At 43.6% G+C, this 16,238-nt stretch overlaps 1 long non-coding RNA gene across 1 annotated transcript in view; it reads left to right on the forward strand.

Annotated features, from left to right (window-relative positions):
* The window catches only part of LOC113844036 (uncharacterized), a 72,964-nt gene that overhangs the window by 30,636 nt on the left and 26,090 nt on the right, over positions 1-16,238 (forward strand). The window contains exon 7 of the long non-coding RNA XR_011810192.1: positions 391-631. This is a non-coding gene — a long non-coding RNA (uncharacterized lncRNA). The remainder of the gene's footprint in view (positions 1-390; positions 632-16,238) is intronic.

Genomic DNA, 16,238 nt, shown 5'->3' on the forward strand with positions numbered 1-16,238 from the left:
TACATAAATTTAGCTAACACGCATCTGACCGACTACAGGTGCAGCTGCGGAGCACATTCCTTGGAAATAAAAAAAATATATATATATAAAAAAAGAAAGAAATACGGGTAGCATTAATCTCTCATGATGAATGTGGTGACATCACCTTTCTAACACAATTACTTTTTATTTCTCTTTAAGAGACTTTGGCTTGGCTGCCGATAGGAAAAATGAGATTTTTATGAAGAAGACTGTGAAGAATACTGTGATTAATCTTGAGGCAAATCTCAGACTTTTCTGAAGTTTCTATTAAGCAGGATGCTAATTTTATCATTTCCACTCTTTTCCACATTTTCCTTTAGGATATATTCAGAAATTCTGAGTGTTAAACCAATCCTTTGATTTTTCCAGCTAAAGGGAGCAACCTGAACAGCCCATGATGGATTGACTTCTATTAGATTCTTCAGGCATCACCATCAGTGTGAACTCCATTTAAGTAACACCGTCAGAGACTTAATTTATTACATAATTGATAAGAAATATCACCTGGGAAGCCTAGACAATGAAAGCGACTTCTACAGGAAATATTTTGCTAAGAGACAGCGACATGGGAATGCACCGGAGGCAGAAAATTGAGTTATGAAATAAATAGGTAAAAAAATAATTCTTCGCATATAACAAACTCCTATTTATTTATTGCTGTATGGAATTTGGGAGGGCCTGGCATTGCTTATTTGTAGGAGAAAATAAAACAGGAGAAGGGGAGTTAAGTAGAAGGGGCTGGAGATGGAGATTAAAAAGGGAGGTGGAAGGCAAAAAGGGGAGAGAAAATTGCCAGGAGGAGCAGGGGAAATTAAGAGGTGAAGAAACAGGTGGGAAGGCAGAGAGTGTCTGGGGAAAAAGGGGGAGGAGTGAGCAGGAGGCAAGGGCAATCCTGAGCTCTGGAGGTATCCTGCTGCAGGAGAAGCTGGGAGCAGACCAAATGCTGTCAGGGATGCCTTGGTGCCACCACAAACTGGTGCTGTTGCAGTGGAGGGTCGTTTGCATTTCTCTCCTATGCATATTTGTAAGAGTTTGTGATCACCTAATAAATCCTGCTGTCTGACAGCACTTCTGCTGAGTGTGCACGATGGTTCCTCTCTTCTGTACGTGCTTTGTAAAGGGAACCAACGTGGTGCTAGACAAATTTCTGTCTCATGGGTGCTGCATCCAGGGAGGGCGTTGGCTTGCCAGCTGCCCCTTTGGAATTTATCCTTTGCCATAATGCCTCAGAATCGACACTTGGATAACAGAAATTAAGGCAAAACGCTGAAATGGGGAAAAGAAAGGGGGAAAAAAAAAATCATCAAACACTTGACAAGTTGCCAGGGCAAGGTCAGGAAGATGATAGTCTAAGCTAGGAAAGAGCCAGCACCTATGGGGAAGGACACTGAAGGGTGAGAAGTGGGTAGGAGTGGGGTGCTGAAACATCTCATGATTAACTCGTTAACTATAAAGGAAATAACATTTCAAGTTTCCTCCACGTTTTTCTACCCCATATTTATTTTTCATGCTTCTTTAAAACAAAGACCTTTCTCTAGTTTCAAGGCTGGTTTCAAAAAGTAGCTTTTTCTCTCCACATATCTTTGCTCTGCTCTGTATCTAAGGCTATAAAACATGGCAGATAGCAATGTTTCTAATTAAGTTTTTGAAGCCCTATGCCAAACCCCTGTCTCAGGGCTGAGAGGATACAAATCACTTGATGATTACTTCCAACAATGGTCAACCAATGAGTTTGAAAAATACAGATCAAAAGGTTGATTCTCAAATATTTATTATAATAAGCTGAACAAGCAGCAGGCTGTAATTCATATGGCAGAATGAAATCCTTGCTAAATCATCACATCATAAAGAAAATTGCTTTTTTAATTTAATATTTCTCTTTCAGCTGTTTCTATAGAGACATGCTAATTTAGGAGCTTAATTTATTATCTGGAAGAATATTAAGCTAGATACAAGTTTTCCCCAAATCACTTTCAAGTGAAACCAAAGGCTCACGTAAGCGAGGCATGTGAGCAAAAGTGCAAATTGCCTCCATCATTATTATATAATGGGAAATCATGTAATGGCTCATCATTCCTCTGGCAGCAAAGGAGTGGATAATGATGCTCTTTGCTACTAGCTTGGTCACTGGCATACTGTAAACTCAGCAGTGGTACAGCAGCAGCCCTTTTCCTGAGAGCTGGAGCACCGCAGTGGCAGAAAACCATTTCTTGGCTGGGGAGGTGTTGGTTCTCTCTAAGAGCTGACCCAGCACAGGCTGAAAAACAACAACAAAACCTAGATGCTTTGCTTCAAATCTGTCACTGTAGCCTCGTTAGCTTTTCAACACCCAGAGAAAGCCCTTGGTATGTGTTTTCTTTATAACCCATCCAGCATGATGGGCTCAGGTCCACAAAGAGTATTGCAAGGGGAAACTTACCCTGACCCTCTTCATCTCGTGTCTGTGCCCCCCAGCTGTGGGGCAGCTCACGGGGTGAAGGCCAGGTGCTCTCACCGGTGCTCCCCAGGTGAACATCAAATGCTGCCTATTTCATAAAGTGTGTGAATGAAGGGATGATGGTTCAGTTCAAAATAGGCACGTCTCTAGCTTAAGAAACAACCAGTTTCTTAAGAAACTACAGTTGCTGTCTTTGTTGAATCACAGAGATAAATAATTGCTTTGTGTACTCCAAGTGTGGTTGGTGCAGCGCATAAACTATGTAACAGACTCCACAGGCATAAAAAAAAAAAAAAAGAGAGAAAAAAAGAGGATGCTTTGCTGGTCTAGCACAGTAAGTAAACCGTGAAAGATTACCAATACTAACAAAAAAATAATCCATAGCTTGCATCTATTATGATTTAATAATGTTGATCATAAAAAAGACTTTTGGTTCCTTTATGGTATTGGAAGTTTTCTTGCCTGCTAAGGAAAAGACAGTAGGTCAGGAGATGCAGTGGAGGTACCCGTGTGTTCGGGAAGTTACCCGTGCATCTCACCACCTGTGGCTGTACCCATCCCTTCCGTGTCCCATTTGCTGCATTCTCCATGATGTGGGGGAACAGAGCAGCCTCCTGCCCTTCCTGCAACCTGCTGCACTTTGCACACCTTGCTGCTGCGGAGCAGTTTCATGTTGCACAGCACATAGCAGTGATGTCCCACCGCTGCCTGGCTCTGGCAGTAGATGCCTCGTGCCCTTGCTCACTCTGCCCCAGGAGCCCAGCCCCACGAGAAGGCTGGCCTTGCACTGAGCAACAAGAAATGCCTTTAAAGCTTTTTAAAATTTCCTATTCTTTTTTCTTTATAATGCAGCCAAGTACCCTGATTGTTATATAGAAAACGCTGTTCTTCTGCTAATTAGAGGCATTTCCACAGCACTAAGGTTTAAAGATGAACCTTGAGATCATTATCTCATTATTTTACCTCAACCAGTTGTTCCTTGCTGCTCACAATTGATTTCCCTTTATAATAAAACATTTTGTTTAATTTCCCAGAGATTGATTCACAGCTCACTGAAAGCTAGAGAAATTTTTCCACCGAGCTCCATGCTCCTTGGGCAGGTGATCTCAGGGCACCAGCGGTCCTTTGTAGAACAAATTAGAAGCTTTAACAGGACAAAGATTTTGCTCCCAAGACGAATGGGTACGGGCCAGGAGCAGCTTGTAAAATCATTTTCCCACATGCAATTTTGAAACTTATTTTATGGATTTTGTCATAAAAGGCAAAGTAAGAGGGAAGAGAAAGGAGTCACAGGTACAGCTGGCTGGGAAGTATTCCAGGGAGGAAAATTTCCCTCCAAACTGTACTTTAATTTGACAAAGGTTTAAGAATTGAAGTTTCTAATTCCAAGCTGGGAAACGAGTATTTTGAGCTTGTAGAGAGAGCCTAATGGGGATTTGTCATTTTTCTGTGGGTAAGTGAATTTGTAGGACCTGGTTTCATTACATGCAGTGTGAAACAATGACAAGGAGCACCACAAGTGGTTTCAGGCTCCCAAACTTTCCTTGTATATTCTTCCTGAAGATCCAGTACTGGTAAATGTTTTGATTTCCTACAAATTGACTTTTCCAGCAGGTCCCTGCGCTGACCAAGCTCTGGTCAGCGTGATGGTGCAGGCAGGGGAGCGCTGAAGATGCTGCGGCAATGGGCTGTGGGCAGTGTTTGGCCCCTACACACTGCGTGCCCCGAGGTGAGGCACAAGCACAGCAGCAGCAGGGGCTGATTTCTTGCCATATCCCATCTTTTCTGGGAAGGAATGAAGGTTTTACTTTTTTTCTCGAGGGTTTTTATGTTCCCAGCCTGTGAGCCTGTAGGGTATCCCTTTTTTCCTGCCCTGCAGTGATGCTGCCCTCTGTGCGCATTTGCCCGCTAGCTAGCTGGGCTTCTTTTTTTATGTACTTATTTATTTTTTACTGCTGCAGCTTATCTGGTGTAGTGCTCAGAACAATTTTTATATGCAGGCATTACTTTGGTATTTGTCAAACTGTTGGTATTAGTTTCACCAGCCTACAAGTATAGCTGTCCAGAATAGTGGCCTAAAACCCAAATAGGACAGGGGCCCTTTATATGAGGAAAGCATTTTGCAAACACTACAATAAAAGATTGTGTGAGTCCAGTAAGTGGCTTTCAGCAGGGAGAAAGCAGTATTGGCAGTCTGTTTCTTAAAGCTAAGCTCGAGGCAGTAAATTTATTGCTAATGGTTTTGCCTTCCTTTTCTGTCGTGGTCTTTGGATGCTCTTAATTTAAAGAATTATGTTATTTTCATGCAATAGATCGATAAAAGAGAAGAACTTTCATGGCTGCTTCTGGCTTGGAGAAAGAGCAGTGGCCACGGGCTGGGGATACGCTGTTCATTCAAGCCCTGTGGAAAGGGAGTCCTCCTGCCGCTTCTCTAGGGCTCAGGAAGGTGAGATTTTGCAATATTTCTCTGAAAGCTGAGAATTAGTCACTGCTGTTCAAACTGAACCCCATACCTGGGCAGCTGGAGCTGCTCACCGACAGAGCTGCTGCCGAGGGGCACTGGCAGAGCACTGGGAGGCTGCAGTAGATGCTCAGAGCCATTCACCTGGCTGTTACTGAGCAGAACCCTTTTAGTCCTTCCACCTCCTTTGAAGAAATTGATGCTATTTGATACTGGCATGCATAACCACAAAATTAAGGACTTTTCAGTGAGTTATGATGAGTGGCTCTCGGTCTGTCCGTAAAGAGTGGCTGGACAATGCACCCCGACATCACCTCAGGAGTTAGCACAGGAGTCTGCTGGCACTGCAACACGTCAGGGTTATTACACACCAAATATTAGCCGATATGTCCGATTCCTGATGAGCAGGTGCCCACCTGCATACCCAGCGCCTGTTCTCCTTGCTGGTAAACCCAACTGCTCGGTGCTGAGCTGGTGTCTCAGTGAAGCTGCCCCTGCAAGGCAGCTGCTCCAAAAGCAACGGCGTGCAAAGTGAGCAATGTTCCTCGTGCCACTAAATGACCTCCAGGAGCAAGACAAAATATTTTATCTGTAAGTCTGTTTTCCTAGAGTGATGTAGGCTGAATGACCTTTCTCCTACTCCGGTCTGTAAACAGTGACAGGCACGAAATGCTTGAAAGAGCCTTTACGGTGCTGGTGATGGGTCTGTGGCATGAGCAGGGTGAATATGAACGCCAGGTGCGTGCCCTCCTGTACTGACAGCACAGGAATTTAGGAAGGGCCTTGGGTGCTGCGGTCAAATCCAGGTTCCCACTGCAGATGGGAATTCTGGAATAACATTCCACTTACTGGGTTTCCATTTATGCTGATATTTCATAAGCAGCTATGCTAAGATAGGTGTTAAGGTTACTAAACAGACACTTATGAATTAAGCAATGCTATAATCTGTGCTGTGTGTTATAATGGGATCTTTAATTATGCGGTCATGCTGTGACCTCTGCAGAGGTTTGGAGCGTTCAGAAAGATGACTTAATTACAAAGTATTTCTTTTTATTTCCTCTTCCAGCCTGTATAGGTTCTCATTTCACAGCTACCTCGACTGCTTGGGTGGGTAATTTGGATGAGGCACTTTCTCTAGGGACCATCGGGCTCTTAGTGCAGCACCAAGCGATGCTATTTTTGCAGCTCTTCTCTGGGCAATTTGAAGAGTGAGGGCTTTATGGAGAAGCTAAGGTCAAACTCGTTTCCGTGGCTGCTAATTTTGTTGCTCAGCTTGACGCTCTTCCAGTTCATATCTGTTTTATCATTTCCTCCAGCCTGGGTGCTGTTGCCTACAAGCTCCCAGCAGCTCTGCAGCCCTGCCCATGTCCCACTGGCTGCTCAGAGCAGAGGCCACTGTGGGAGCCTGAGCAGGGTACAGAGCACCAGGGGGGCTCCAGCAGGATGAGTGAGCTTTGCCAGCCTTGTTCATGCCCAGACACTGAGGCACCAGACACCGTGTGGGAAGCAGTGGTGCTTGGAGCATCAGGCATGCAGCAGTGGGTCAGATCAAAGCTCCAGAAGCCTCCTGGTCGCTGCCACGGAGAGCTTCATCTCCTTGCCTACAGGCATGACCAGCAGCTCTGCAAAACAGAGAGATTTTTGACAATTTGCATACCTATAGGGTTGTGTTGACTTGTTTGTTTTTGCAGTGCACAATTTCCAATGCACTTCACAAAACCCACGTACTAGTTTTACCAGCCTAGCTTCTGGCCTGATCAGGAGCAAACAAAAAGGAAAATGCAGGGTTTCCCAGAATGTGCGCGCGGCTCTTTCATGAAGATCACAAGGTGATAAAAGCAACTTCAAAGAGAATGGCAGATTTTAGCAATAAGCACTTCTCCCGTGCCTTCAAACCACACACCAGCCCCTTATCAAGAGCGCAGCTCCTGTGTGTGTGCGCGTTTGCTGTAGACCAAATGTACTCGCGGTGCTTCCCAGCGTGGTGCAGCTTAATTGAACAGCTGAGCACAGGAGAGCAATTGATTTTCTGTAGTCGGGAGACACGGGGCAGTGGTTGGAGAAGTAACGCAATCCCCGCCTGAGGAAGGATTACTCAATCTATACCAGACTATGGTTTAAAAACAGCAGCTAACAGCATCAAGTGCAAGTTCAGTACACGGGTTTTTGGAACTGTCATGCATGAAATGTTTTTGATGTCTGTAAGTGTGCCCAGAAAAAAAAGTAGAGAGAAGTTTGTGACGATTTTCCAGAGATAGTTTATGGATTCCGATGAGGTTTTCTTTCTAATAAATAATGCTCTTCAGCACAAGCAGCACGGGTCCATGCACCGATGAAGTCTTTGGATCAAACTGCTCAGAGCACAGGGGGTGAGGTGGTTGTTTGTGAACGGGGTTCCTTGTTCTTGCAAACACAATAAGTCATGGTGGAAGCTTAACAAGTCTCTGGTTTTGTCTGATAAGGAAGTTATTGATGAGTGGAGGAAAGGAAGAAGTGAATGAGCGAGAGAAGGCTAAAAGTGATTCAGAGACACAGGAGGGGAAAAGAATTATGTTTGCGTGAAAAACATCAAGGGAGGCGTGATCAGCCAGCGCGATGGGTCAAATGATGGAAAGCACAGAAATGAAGCCGGGGAAAGAAAGTGAAGGAAGAACCATGTGCCAGGGCTAGGACTTAACACATTTTGGGAAGCAAGAAGAGGCTTTATAAAACCCTCAACCTACTGTGCAAAACATGTGGCCAGAAGAGGGACCTGGGGCAGTGTGGAGGCAGGAGGCAGCGTGGCAGTGGAGGAGCAGTGGCTGTGGTTTGTGGTGAGGTCCTTGGTGCCCTGCGGATACCACTGCCCTGTGGCGCTTCTCCTGAACCCCGTCAGGGCTTCAAACCCCTCGTAGGGTTTGTTTTCCACACCACTGAGCAGCCTTCCAAAACACGGATAGTTTTGTGACACTGCTGTCACCATCTGCAGCATTTCAGTATTTTAGAGTGCATTTTATAGATACTTGCACATTCTTTTCTGCTATAATTTTCCTGTATTTATATATCAAGGATGATTTTGTAATTCCTGATCAATTCTATCTGAATAGTATTGGGGAGAACATGGTGCTTGGGTTCATATAGATGACTTTCCAACACTGGGTCTATGAACTACATAATTTTCTATAGTGACAGACCATTGAAAGCTGATGCATTTTATTAGAATGGACTTATATATAAAACAAACAAACAAACAAAAAAAAAACTCCTGATAATTTTTTCTATCTCTTTAATTGGTCTTAAAATCACTCTTTGATTTTTTCTTTCTGTTGGCATCATAAAAATTATGTTTTGTTTGCAAGTAATTACATATTGACTGCTGAAGTGCACTCACTGCTGAACATTTATAGAGGAAGATAGTTTTATTAAATGGAGGGAAGAGAGCGCAACAGGTTGGGTGGATGTTTGGCTGTATGTAGCCAGCTTTTACAATGAGGGGTAGCTGATCTTGTTTCAGGACTAGAGAAGATGCAACTTTTCATTTACTTTTCTGGACTACTGCCTTTGCAAACAAAATTAAATGTTGCTTTGCCGGAAGAAGGATTTTTTTTGTCCTGAAGAGGTTCCTTAGTGTTTACAGAGTGACTGTAAATAAGATATTTTTGCAAAATTTTGTTACGTGTTTTGCTTGATTGGTATGAACACAAGCTGTAAGTCACCTGGGAGATTTTCCGGTGACTGTGGCCATTCTGGTAATTCTTCACAAAGCCGTGGGGATGTGATGTGAGGAGCAGCCACGCTGAAGCTGTTTCCCCATGCTGCAGCTGGCTCTGCAGCTCTACCATCCTCTGCTGAAAGTGCTCTGGTGTATTAATATTCCAACGACTAAAAAATTAAATCCGACCAGGGAGTTAATTACATTGGAGGTTACTTCTAAGATCTGCCAGCGATTCCCTCCTGGGGACCCTCTTGGGGGAGCGGTGGTCCCGAGGGGCTGCTGCTGAGAGCTCCTGCACTGGTGGGGAGGAGAGCGGAGTGAACGCGTCTTCACAGGGATGTCTCTGAGAGCAGCTCTGGTGCCAGGTTCTTCAAATATCAGAGCTGCTGGAGATGAAATCCAAACAACCAGTTGTAGCTGCGTTAAGGTTTGGGCTTTGCTGAGCCCTTAAGCACACGTTGCTTCTTGCTAATCTAAACCTCGGGTGGTGCAGCAGCACCGCAGTAGCGCCGTGCTTCTGGACACATGGTTTAAAGCAGTACCAGGACAGTTCAGAGGCAGGATCCCACCTGCTGCTCCCCTTGTGTGGCTGCAGCCCCACTTTATCTCCCCTTCACCCTTGCCACTGCCCAGCAAAGCACCGCCGCGCACACCGTGTGCCAGGGCCAGAAGGGAACGGTGCAGACACTGCTTGCAGGGCCTGCGTGGGTGTTACTGGGTCTGGATGAATCGACACAGCTTCCAAACCAGGTGTGGATTGAACGATTTAAGAAAAAAATCCACTTTTGAGTTTCTTTTCAGAGAAGATTGTGAACGGGCCATCAAGTCTTGCTGGATAGAAAAATGAAGACCACGCCGCCTAATTAGACAGCCCAATTAAGAAAGCCCTTTGTTTCTTGTATAAGCCTCTGTTAGCCAGTGCAGGGCAGTAATACCAACATTACTGAATGTAAAGACTCACAGGGATTTGTAAGAGATTAAATATTTATATAGGTAATAAGAATACCCAGTTATTCATTAGGCAGGGTAAATGTACTGGAGGGACAAGAAATGCTTTTGTTTCAGAGTACAACATCTCACTGAAAGCTGAAATTCGGAAGGATTTCTTTTCTCCCTGGTGAATGTTTGTCCACAGCGGGTTTATCAGCCACAAACAGCAGAGGTGGGAGAGCCACAGGGTGGTGCTGAGCTGAGCAGCCACTGCCGCAGGTCTGCCGCTGCCTGAGCATCTCCGGGAGATTCCTTGTTCCCCCCCGGGGGTTGTGGTCAGGAATGTGTTCATTAATTCTTCTGCTCCTATGAAATAAGGAGATTTGGATGTGGCTGGCTCGATCAGAGCTGCATTCAGCTGTGTAGGAGACCTCTGTAAGGGAAAGTGTCTGCGGCCAGTCTGAGAGCAAACCTCAGGAACCGCTGGTTGCCCACCTGAAGTGTCCATGCAGTGCCTGAAAACAAGTCTGGTGTAGGTATGATAGTCCATGATGTGCTAACTTAAAATATGCTTCAAATATCACAATGTATTTAAATTAACAGACAAGCCTTTTTGCCTAATTGATTGATGATGAAGTGGCAGGCTGCACTGGGTAAATTAATTATGGAGAAGGAAAGACAGAAGAAAGTGAAATACTGTCGCTGCTGTAGTAGTATTAATTGTTCACCATCTGTCTGGAAATGAAAGAGAAATGGAACAAAAAAAAGACCTCAGAAGGTTGGTTGTGAATATCAGAAACATTCCTTAAAATTCTGAGGTTTCCTGATGTTCATAAAGCAGATGATATTCATGATGCTGGTGCTAATAAGGAATAAAAAAGAGATTTGAAGCAACTAAACATGGTAAAGTAAAAATTCCCTTAGACTTTAGTAGATGACAGAAACTTCCCCAGGTGTGATGGAGCTGGCCCAGCTCCTGTTGCTGCTGCCAGCCTGGTGAGTGGCTGTGGGGGGGTTTGGGGGCTGTGGGGTCAGCAGGGATCTGGGCAGACACATCAGCACCTCCGGCCTCCGTCACCTTCCCGGGGTTCAAGCAAACAGGAGCTCTTCCCTTGGAAGAATACTTCCAAAATGTGAGCAAGATTTAAACTGAGAGCTGGCTTCAACACCAATAGAATTCATATGCATGCTTAATTAAAAAAATATAGATTATTTTTATTTAGTTATTATATATATGTATATACACATATTTTATATATTTATGTTTTGTATTTATTATATTTTATATATAGTGTGGGATGTAGTTCAGAAGCATAATAAGATAATTTAGTGTTGGGTCTATTAACTTTTCACTGTTGACCGAACCAAAAAAATATGAGCTTTATTGTCTCTACAACATCTTGATTAGATAGCCTCATTAACAGTGTTTATTCCGTTTCCCCCTAATTGCCTCCATTCCTTTAAATGATATGTCTTTAGAGACTGAGATTTTTTTTAATCTGAGAGCTGAGGGGCAAAGCATTGGCTAATGAAAGTGCATTGCATCTTTTCTTCTCTCATGCTAGCCTTGGAGGGGGCGTGGGAACGTGGGGTATGGATGCAGTTTATGGTAAGAAGTAGATCACAAACTGTCACACGGGTTTTTGTCCCTGTGCTATGAGAATATGCTTTTTAAAACCGTGGAGCAGCACAGCATGGCACTTAGCAGCCATGCCTCTGGCTTTCTCCTGCCCCTGAGGGTTAAATTTGCAAAAGGGGCTTGTAATTTGGAAGCCAAGGTAGAAATATGTGCTTGATTTCCAAGCTGCTTACCTCAAACACCAAGGGAGCTAAAGGGAGCTTCAGTAATTCCTGGGAACTGGCAGTAATTCCCAGTCCCATAATTTCATGGCAAAACCCTTGGTGGAGAATAAAATCAGAAGGTGATTTTTCCTGAGGCCTGCAATGAGTTGCAAGGCACCGAGTCCTGATGGTGGGACCTGGGGTGGCTGCACTGCCCAGCAGGTGCAGCCACCTGTGGCTCACTGTCATCACTCTGCTGCTTGGCCTTTCCTGCATGCAAAATGCCCACGTGAAGTCCTTCAGCACATCTTCGTAGTGTAGGATCTAGTTTTCTGCCCCTTGATTTGGGGGCTGCCATGAGATTCTTTGACCTAGGTCTCTGCACTCTGGGCATGTTATTTACACAGACTGATGCATACGTGTTGTTATTCCAAAAGAAATGAAAATACTGCTCTGTGGTGTCCGACATCTCTAGAAGAGTATCAGAGAAGATTAGGGCCCATCTTGCTATGCCTTATTTTTCCAGTTTCTGCAGTTACAGAGAGGGAAATAAGAAGAGAAAATACGACCCCCCTCTGTGATTCATTAGAGAAATAAATAAATATTCATAACCATCCCTGATGGTTATAGGTTTAATTCCCCTTTGGACAGAGATGATGGAAAAGATGCTTTTGGTTAAAGGCAGGGAGTATAACCAGATGTGCTGATGAAGTCACGGTGGTCCCCGTTCAGTCAAATTGCTGTAAAATTCCTGCGTGTGCAGTGGCCAGCAGACAACTTGTAATTCCATTCAGAGCCAAGGTTCCGTTAAAATCAGAGTCATCTAAATGTTGCACTGCACTGAAACAGTCTGAGGCTTTTACTAAGTTTGGTTTCTAAACAGTGCTGCTGTGTTCAGTGTAATCCCACGGAGCAGTTTGCTTGGTGTCTGTGTGCACATGCGAGCTCGGTGACCTTTTCTTGCACGTCTGAGCTCAATATCAGTGCAAATAGCACAGTTCAAAAGTGACTGAAGAGGCTGGTCTGCAGTTTCCCTCTGCAGTGGCCGAACAGAGGCTTTTCATTTCATACATCATTTACAACCTGCTGCAGTGATTCCACAAAGGCAGCACAGATCATCTAGACAAAGCCGAGAGCAGAAGAAGTGAGCATATTATTTTGATGATCTCTATTGTCATCATCATCAGGTCTGCTCGACACCAGGTTTATTGTGCCCTACCTCACCAAGCTGCCCGGAGCACTGGCTGGCCCCTCAGCATTAACCCAGCAGAGTTAATTTCTGAGGGCAGTCCCATAACTCTGCCTTTTCCATGGCCAGCACCCACCCTCACCAGCTGCCTGGGGGGCTGCCCAGAGCCACTCTATCCCCTGTGGGTGCCCAGTGAACTGAATTCTTTTCAATGTGCCCTCCCTCCATCCCCCTGTTGCAGCTGGGCCATATTCTCCTCTTTCTCAGTGGGATGCTGGTCCCTTCCGTGTCCCCCTTTCCTTATAGGTGTCTGCGAGGTGGTGGTGCCATTAGTGCTTTTGCCAGCTTAATTTTACTGGCTTTGGAGGCAGCAAGAAAGCTAGAACAAGAGAAAATTGCCGGTTCTACTTGGGATGAAACTGTCTTCCCAAACTGCCTGTCCTCCTCCTAAAAGCCTGCCTGAGAAGCGTTTAGCAGCTGTGTTTCTGTGGCGAGCTTCCAGCAAGTGCTGTCCTAAAGCACTAAAAATAGGCTCGGTAATGTTTCCCCGCCGTTAATTTGCATGTTGGAACAGCAGAGCGTGAAGGCTCTCTGTGTTTGGGGGTTGCTTTAGGAGATCTCAGTACTTCTGAAGGTACAATACCTGGCAATCCATCTTAACCTTTCATTTGCAAAATGAGAGCGGATGCTTTACCAGATTTCTCCCTTAGGATTTTCTCTCGACAGTTAGTAGCAAGAGAAGAAGCAGCGGTGTCCGTCCCTTGGCATCTCAGAGCTGATAGAGATTGAAGGGAAAACAACGCCCTCAGGAAGTGTTCAGTGTGAAGCTATCCCAGTTCTGTTCTGTGTAAGGGACAAATTCATTTCTGTGTATATATTCATAAAATGCTTGCATTGTTCTAAGCGCTAATTACTTGCTCGCTACCCACAGACCATGCAGAGCTACCAGCAGCCCTTGTGTCCCTCAAAACAACTTCTTTCTGCCTGGCTTTCCATGCCCCAGCCCATGGCACTGTGATTCCTGGCCATGCCATGGGTTCCCTCGGTGCTGTGAGCAGGGCTCGGGGCCATGGTGCTGTCCTGAACATCGGGTCTGGCTCCGCTCAGCACATCCAGGCACCGGGCACTGCCAAATTATACGGATCTTAATCAGCTGGCCGATTATCAGCATTCCCTTCATCTGCTGTAATTGAACTTTAACTTCAGGCGTTTAAGACTCGATCATTGCTTTCAGGGCTTGCCTGGTAAAGTGGATGGTAATTATAGCTATATGGAATCGTATAAGAATCGTGATCGGTTTTATGACACTTTCCCAGTTTCTCCATTTTAATTAAAGAATAACTTTAAAACTAGCTAAGAGGCTATTATTTTTGGATGTTGGTTTAGTGTTTTGACCCTTCTTCATGCAAGCGATAAATTATTTAGAAGAAAAAACATTTACAGGTAAGTGAGGAAATGAAGCAGGTTGAATTTCTGTTCAGAAAGGAAGAAAAACTAAAAGAATTGGGATCTGATCATAGAGAAATTGTCAGCCTGATTGCTTTCCTTTTGTGCAGCTGAGAATTGCAATAAAGCTGGGAATACAGCAAAGATTGATGGTTTTGTGATGTTAACTTCCTTGTAAAAGTGGACAAGTCCTTGAGCAGACTCATTCATGTTTCCATCAGAGGAGAACTTTACTGAAAACAAAACAAAAGAAGTTAACTACAGGAGGGACAGAAATCAGTACAGCTGCAACGCGTAGCTGGTAGTGGAAACGTGACTTTAACAATATTTTTACAATAGGGAGGAGGGGACACAGCACATTAATTAGTAGTGTTTGACTGTGTTATCTTCCTCTTTTTCTCTCTTTGCAGTGGTTGTTCCCATTAATCTGAAGCCCAAAAGTTTTTCAGATAGACATAAATAAAAGTGGATAGAAGAGTAAGGGAAGCCACACCCGCAGGTTGGTAAAATAAGATGTAGGGCTTCAGACATCTCGCGACAAGTTTGGGTGGGGTTGGAACCATTTAGAGTGGGAGAACAGAGGAAATAAATCACCAGGGTGCAGTAGCTCGGTGTTCCCAAGGTCCTTCAGCCCTGACAGCACTCAATGGACTGTGTCAGACCCGGGATGGTGGTGATGGCACTGCAGGCTGCGGTATTTATTCATAGGCTAGCAAACCCAGGCTTATTTATTCAGTTCATAGGCCATTAATTCATGATCATTCATTCCAAGAATATAACCAGAATTAGCATCAAAGTGAACTTGCAGCCTGTAGAAGAAAACTTACTCATCGCCATAGTTCAGTGGAAGGTTTCCTGTCAAACAAATAAATTTCCACTGCTAATTAAGTGTTGTGTGCAGAGTTTAAGAACAGACTCACACTAATTCTAATCCTACAATAAAGGTTTAAAAATAATGTTTTCAACCAAATGTTATACTTCTAATTTATACCAAATCATAGCATAGAAAAAAAAGAAGAAATAAACGGTGTGACAATATTTGTTATTTCAAAACTTGGGCAGTTTTGAAATAGACTTTATTCATAACGTGAGCCTGTGAGATCCCCAAGATATGTGAGTAGTAGGCAGTGGATTAGCTGCAAATTTATTGCTTTATTTATTTATTTTTTTTCTTTTAATATACTTACTTTTTAATAGGAAAACAAAACAAAGAAGTCTGTTCAGGTTTGTATTCCCTTTTTGTATCTGAGGGGTCAAGGAACCCCTCAGCATCGGGACAATTTTTCTGATGAATTTATTTCCCTCTATTTGTAAAAGCTAACCTGGAGCCTGGAGGCAGTTCAATGAATAGAAAACTTGCTTTCAAAGCTTTCTTAGAAAAAAGTTGTGGTTTTCATGTTTTATTTTTTGATTTTTATTTATTTATTTTTGTGGGTGGGTTCACACAGTGGCTGTTCTAGATATAATTTACTTGTCCTGCTCTCTGCATTGATTTGTTCGGAGGAAAGTTGCAATCATGAAGAACCCACAGTTCCTGCTCTCTAAAAAGAAAATTAATCAAGTAAAATCTTGACTGCTTAAGTAAGTAACAGCTTTTCTGAGTGATATGAACAGTGATGACTGCTGAATCTTAAAGGTCTGTCTTCCACAGAGAGCTCTGTGCCCAGATGAATTTCTAGCAAATTGAACTATTGTTCAGAAAGAACAATATTATCACTAATTCATCTTTATATTGGTTATTTTAAAGTCTCTTGTATGTGGTAATCAGACTCAGAATGGTGACTCACTATCAGCTTTTCATAGATAACTACTCTATCACTGCAAAAACGTAGATATATTTTTCTATATCGCTCCTTAAAACCATAATGGAGCCATGAGTATCTTTTCAATAGGCTTGTGACTAAGGACAGCGTTTTCTGTTAAGCAGATTTAAAAAAAAAAAAATCCCCCCCTCCAAAAAAAATAAATAAAAAAAAAAAGGATTCACTTCCATAAGGTCATAAAACTCTTGAGGGACAATTTTTGTCTATAGCTATGGGTCTGGAAAGCGACGTGATAACTTATTTGAATGGATGATCCCTGGAGTATTTAAGTTGTCATTTATGAGCAAAGAGAAATAGAAGGAATAAATTATGCAACTTCTGTGGTAGCATTCATTTGCAGTAAAGCGTGCATTGTTTCTGGCATGAGAAACTGATATGTTGTAATGCAAAGTATCAGGAACAATAAAGGGAATGAATTATGCTGGGTGCTTGTCGCCAGTTCGTACTGTGGCTGT

Source organism: Anas platyrhynchos, chromosome 6 (assembly GCF_047663525.1).
Source record: "Anas platyrhynchos isolate ZD024472 breed Pekin duck chromosome 6, IASCAAS_PekinDuck_T2T, whole genome shotgun sequence".
Classification (NCBI taxonomy): Eukaryota; Metazoa; Chordata; class Aves; order Anseriformes; family Anatidae; genus Anas; species Anas platyrhynchos.